Genomic DNA, 6,079 nt, shown 5'->3' with positions numbered 1-6,079 from the left:
TGCGTAAAAGTTAACGAGCATTTTTCTTAAATATCGCCTTGCTGTACAATTGGTAGTTGCAGCTAATGCAAAACTAGCTTTATAGATGGCAGCAGCTTAAGTTCAGGGGCTATGTTTCAAAGACGAAAAAACAAAGAAAGGAATAAAAAAATAAGACAGCCTACTTGCGGCGCAACAAGAGTCTCCGAGATCAAAGAAGCTCGGAGAGATCAAGGAGCGCACATCTTGGATCGTCTATCAATACCCGAAATTAGGGCAAAACCATCCGTGACATCGGTAAAGCAGCAACGCTCGCCAGCATAAATTCCATGGATGTTTGTAGGACTCAGCACTCGTCATACACTGCGAGAAGCCTATCACGGTTAATAGTGTCGAGAAATTGAGCTCGTTCAGCGGAAAGTGAAACGCCTGCCACTGCAGAGGACGAGCAGAAGAGTGTTCACTTCAAAGCGGTCCACCGAGCTCCTTTGCTTAAAATCAGAGCACAATTTTTTGCTCAAGAAAAGAACATCGAGCATGCTGTGGTGGAGAGGAAAAGGTCTGCGGTGAACTCCAAAGCGGTGGATTTCTGTAAAACAAGATGCGTTTTTTGCCCATTATTTCTTTTCTGCAGTCCACTTTCTCAGTTTTCTTTTTTTTTCGTTTTTTTTTTTTGAGGAGGTTCGGAAATCACGCCGCATTCGTATTATAATCGACTCTGCTACCTGCTCAGAATGCAAGCTTAAAGGTAACTTAACGGTGCCAAACATATCTTATCACAACTATCTATGCGAAATTGCTCTGGTCTTATATGGTACGGTAGACGCGAGCTCATATAATGCACCGGGCTGCAGTAATTTTGAGGCGCACACTGCAGCATTTTTTAGACGCGGGAATTATGGGCTGTAATGAGATGACTGCTTCCACCACTTCAACGCTTTTTTCGAGCGTGTGCTTTTGTACAATCTTTCTGCTGTCAGTCGGATGGTGAAAGTAGTGTGAACATTTTCTCCTAAAGACTGCCTATTTAAGAGAACGAAAACTACCGTTTGTAATTTTAGTGCTAAAGCACTTCTAGCCTAGCGCGATCGATTTCGCCGATTTCTGATTGCTATCAGCTAACCGAGTGTTTCTATGGCAACTACTTAGCCTAGCTTTGCTATACTTGGTTATGAGTGAGAGCGACTGCCATGACTACGATTACAATAACCAAGGTGTAGTTAGGTTTCACTTAAACTGCTTGAAGCACAGGTTAGAATTTCAAGCCTAAACGTGGCTAAACAGACAATGGCGCGAATACGCCTTCCCAAGCCTAACTGGTTATGTTAGGGTTAGTAAGAATAATAGGCCTAGTTAAGTCAAAATTCTCAATTAGGCAACATTTCAAAAACGCGTTGCCATCTGAAAATAGAATGGCCGCAATTACAGTTTCTTAAGCATAAGTAAACTTCATTAGGCTTAGCTAATTCTAATATGGCTGACTAATCCTACTTAGCAGCGAATAAAACTCGCATTTAATAATAGCTAATCAACTGTCATTTTTGTTTAGCTGTTTTTCCTAATTAAGGCAATGTGTGCCTTAATAACGATTAAAATTTCCATTCGCAGTCTCTTCCTTGTACCCTTATTCAGAGTCTACATGATTTTATTCGGTGCAGGCCGTTTCTATATATGAACTGTGTAGGCGGCAGTCGGCAGCGCATTTTTTGTTTGCATTCAATATTTCATCTAATTATACAAGCGGAACCCAGATAATAAAAGTTTAAAACATGTGCCGGACACATCTTGCGTAGGGAGTGTTTCAGCATGCTTTCACAATGAGTAGCTACATTTTCTTCGTAGACCCGAAGGCTAGATACTCTATTCTTATGTTTTATTGACGTAGAAAAATTGCGTGTAATTAGAATTGAATGCGTATGATTTGTTCGTTACAAAAGCTTTCGCAGCGGAACTAAGTGTGAAAGAAAGCGCCCCACTTTTCCTTAGATATTTTTCTTCTTCACTGAGAGAAATTACTGTACCCATTACGTTTTTTTCTTCTTTTTTTTTTCATGTACACTTCGATGTCATACTGCGTGTTGCTGCGGGTTTGAGCTGTTACTACGGTTTAATTAACAACTTCTTTCTCAGTTTTGTTTTTGTCTTCCGCTCATCATTTTTGTTCTCATGATTTATTTTTTTACTTGCGCTCTTTCTTACCTTGTTTGCAGATTTGACTGAACTGCGCAAGTAAACGTTTAAGTTGTAGTCCCGCCTGTTTCAATTCGGGATATGCAATTCCAGAAAACGCATTAACACTCAGTCAATATCTATCACTCAAATCTTGATCCGTTAAAAAACACGCACATACACACAAACAAACAAACAAGCAAACGCACTTTTTCTCTCTTTCTCATCGGTACTCGGGACCATAGATTCCGCATACATCGATCGCCGCTAGTTAAATATCAAATGTTATGAAGACAATGGCATCTAAATCCAAGGGAGAAGAAGAACAACAACAAGCGCTGCAGCGCAAGACACAGGCCGTTTGATACGCAAGAATGCGGGAAGTTAATCAAGGCGACGACATCTAGACCACAGCACGTGATACTGGATTGTTTACACTTTGGAAATTCAGCTGCAGTAACGACGTAGTGGTCTGCAGCACCAGTCAGAGGAACGGTTGTGCCCGCGGTGGCGCGAAATTGAATTCTCTTCTCGAATGTGACTCCTTTATCAACCTAATTTTTTCCGCACGTGTAACAGCACGTGCTGCCTTGGCAAGCAGCCGAGCTCCTTATGCCGTCTGTAAAAGCGCCAGCAATCGGGACGGCGTTTCCTGATGCGAGATTATATTCGCCTACATAGCCGGCGCTCGAACATCTCGATGCCGTAATGTTCGGATGACAACGTGTGTACATTTGTGCAGGTCGAAAGAAGCAACGACTTCTTGTGTCGGTTTCTTCTGCTATTTCGGCTTTTAACGGCACACGCATGGCAGACGATAAAGAGATTATCATCATTCCTTGTTCAGGCTTCAATTCCCCACTGTCGGTGCGAATACGACACAAAAGTGATAAAAAATACTTCTTTATATAGCAGCTTTGTTGAGGCGTTCCTCCGCTGTCAAGGCTCAACCTAATGAGAACGTCTTGCTGCCTCTATTAGTTTTTTTGCTACTGCAAAGCCAAGGCGATAACGGCATCTTTTCAAACTTGATCGAGTCCTAGCTTTGTTAATCCGGCAAATATTGCGCAATCCGGAATAGGAAAATAATAGCCTAAGAATTGTCTTTCCGCATGGCATGCATGACTGAAGGACAGAAAGACGACCGTAAGGACGTTAGATAGCTTAATTCCTGCAGTTGTTTTTTGCAGGTTATGCGCTTCGCAAGTACGGACGGTCTGCATAAAAATAACGTTATTAGCACTGTAATTAGCATAATAGTTCAATTTAGGGCAAGTATAGTGACAAAAAGAACGGAACAATTATTTATCTTTACATTTCCATTTATAATATCATGCTAAGGAAATCGTCTCATGGTAGTGTGTACTTTTTGTTCACCGTGCTGACCTGGCAATCTTCCTTCCCCTCCGAGTTTTATGTTAATACTAGAGATAAATAAGAGACTCACGTACCTGCTTGAGGGTATTGAACCTCGTTGGTTAACAGGCGTCGCGCCACAGAAGAAAAATAAATAAATTACACCACTAATACCTCGGTGATTTTAGTACCGAAAGCATATAGCCACAGTTGAAGTTACCGAAGACATTTTTGCCGTTGCCTTTTTGACAGCTGCCATAGTGAGGCAGTTCACAATTTCTATTTGATTGTCATCATTGACTGATCATGGAGCACAATTTTCTACACTAATTAAGGTAGTATAAGGCGAGCGGGGTATTACGCTTGTTGCTCAAGTGCACACTACTGTTTATATCGTCTGCAATTCTTTCCGAAGAGCTTCTTGTGGTCGTGTGCTAAAGCTATAAGCCAAGCGATGCTTTTAAAATAAATGGAATCATATTTCCTCTCCAGCTGTTCTTTAACTGTAAAGTTTCTTGAAGGTGACAAATTCAGTGAAATGGCCTTTGTGGTGTAACCGTATGTCGTCGTTTAACCTAGTTTGTCTGCGCAATCTGCCAGGGCCTAGTTTGAACGAAAAAAAAAAAAAAGATCGTAAACAGTCTCTCCGCAACAAGACGTACATTTTTTATGTGTGTCGGTGCAGCAGAAAAAAACAAACAAACAAAAAACATAAACCTAGAATTCTCGTGAGAGTGACACTAAATAATCAGAGGTCAAAAAAAGAGAGCGTCCGCTACCGCAACAACCTGTTTCCAGAATCACCGCTGATGATTAAAGCATGAAGCCCTCGTAATGGCGAAATTCAGCATTGATATGCATTTGATAACGCATAAACTTTGAAGGGTTGCCGCGTAAGTAAGGGATCTCCCAGTCCGTTGTTAGCAACTGTGTGTGCTTAGCAACTTCTTTTTTAACAAAAAAAAAAATCAACGGTAAATCCCAGAACGGGCATAAATCTATCGGCATGATATTCCTCCCGGCTGTGATAACTGATCGCATACAAAGGCAGTCCTGAATAGATACACTTAACCGCACGCAGACGCTCCACATTCTGCTTCGCCACAGCCCGGCCACGCCCCCATGTCGGTAGGCCAAGATTAATATCCTCTATAGGTCATTCCCACCCTACTCCTGTTCTTAAAGGTGCTCGTAATGCTAAGTATCCAAGAGCGAGCCATGCTGCGCAACAAAGACCGCATGACATTGCTTGAAATAGAACGGTAGCGTGAAGAAGAAAAAGAACGTTGTGTGCTATCAAGCCGAGGTTGTCACCGACAACTTCGAGAGCTCAGATATATATAAAGGCATATATCGATACAAATCGCAAGAAAACTGAAAGGGGGATTAAAAAAGACGGGACTCGCAACGGGGACATTGAGAAGCAGGCAATCGGAGAAATGGCGTGCGTTGGTCGCTAAAGACGGCTGACGTCTGGAAATTGAACGTGACGTGAGTCGGTGACGACCCCGCGGTGAGCGGACGTGTTCCGGCCGCTCCTCACGGCAAACACGTCACGTTCGGTTTGCCTTAAAGCGCGTCAAGTGTCCACACGCGAGTGATTCTCTTTGGCTGCGTGTGGCCGTCGTAACCGGGCTGCGGTTCGAGACGCACTCTCAAGGATGCACAAAGCACGCGCGCACGCTGAAAGCGCCTGAGAAACTGCAAAACTGAGAAAGCTGTCACGCGCGAGCATTTTCTCGACTTTTTACCAGCCGATTATATACCAATCATGGCGTGGAGCACTCGCGTCACCGCAGCGTTAACGTAGGTGGGTGTGCGACTAGTTCGGTGAGACAGCTTGTCCTCATAAGCGCAGTAAAGAATGCGATTTCGTGCCGGCTAAGAAAAGAAAGATAAATGACGCACAGTGCAAATGTTCCGAATTTCTCGAGGGAAAAGAGGCAATCTAGGCACGCATCTCTAAAAGACGAGGGACGTGAAAGTGATATTTCGCTGTACATGTCTGCTTAAATTCCGGATTGAGGTACATGACTTTTCAGTCAATGCTCTGGGGGAAAAAGAGAAAACTTCGCAAGTCTGTGCAGTGGAATCGAAATCGCAATTGTGTATGGTATTTGTGAGCTGGTGTATGCTGAGGACGTTATTGTTTTTTCTCCTTAGGGTGATTTAGAGAGGTTGTTTGTTACAACAGTAGGCCTGAGCTAGTGTCAGGCTTAGTTGTCATTTTTTTTTTAGCAAAAACACATTTGCGGTAGTCTCTTGCATTGACCTATTGTCTGTGCATGCTTCGCAAGATTTCCGCCGTTTTTAGGCATTCGTAATTTTTGCTGAGTGGTTATAGCCACCCTTACAATTGGGGAATACGTAATAGAAATCGTGCTAAATACAAGACTGCTTTAGACACACGGGTAAATTTTTTTTTAAATTTGCTTTTTTTTTTCCTCGAATCGTTAGGCGTTTAGTTTGGTTGCGTATATACTCTTTTTTTCGAAAAAAAGAAAGCAATATTTACAATATATCCTTCACAGCAATTACCGATCGCCTTTAACGTCTCTGAGAGATACAAGCATAT

This window comes from Amblyomma maculatum, chromosome 4 (genome assembly GCF_055883805.1).
Source record: "Amblyomma maculatum isolate TAMU_Amacu chromosome 4, ASM5588380v1, whole genome shotgun sequence".
Taxonomy (NCBI): domain Eukaryota; kingdom Metazoa; phylum Arthropoda; class Arachnida; order Ixodida; family Ixodidae; genus Amblyomma; species Amblyomma maculatum.
This window is presented reverse-complemented; position numbering follows the sequence as displayed.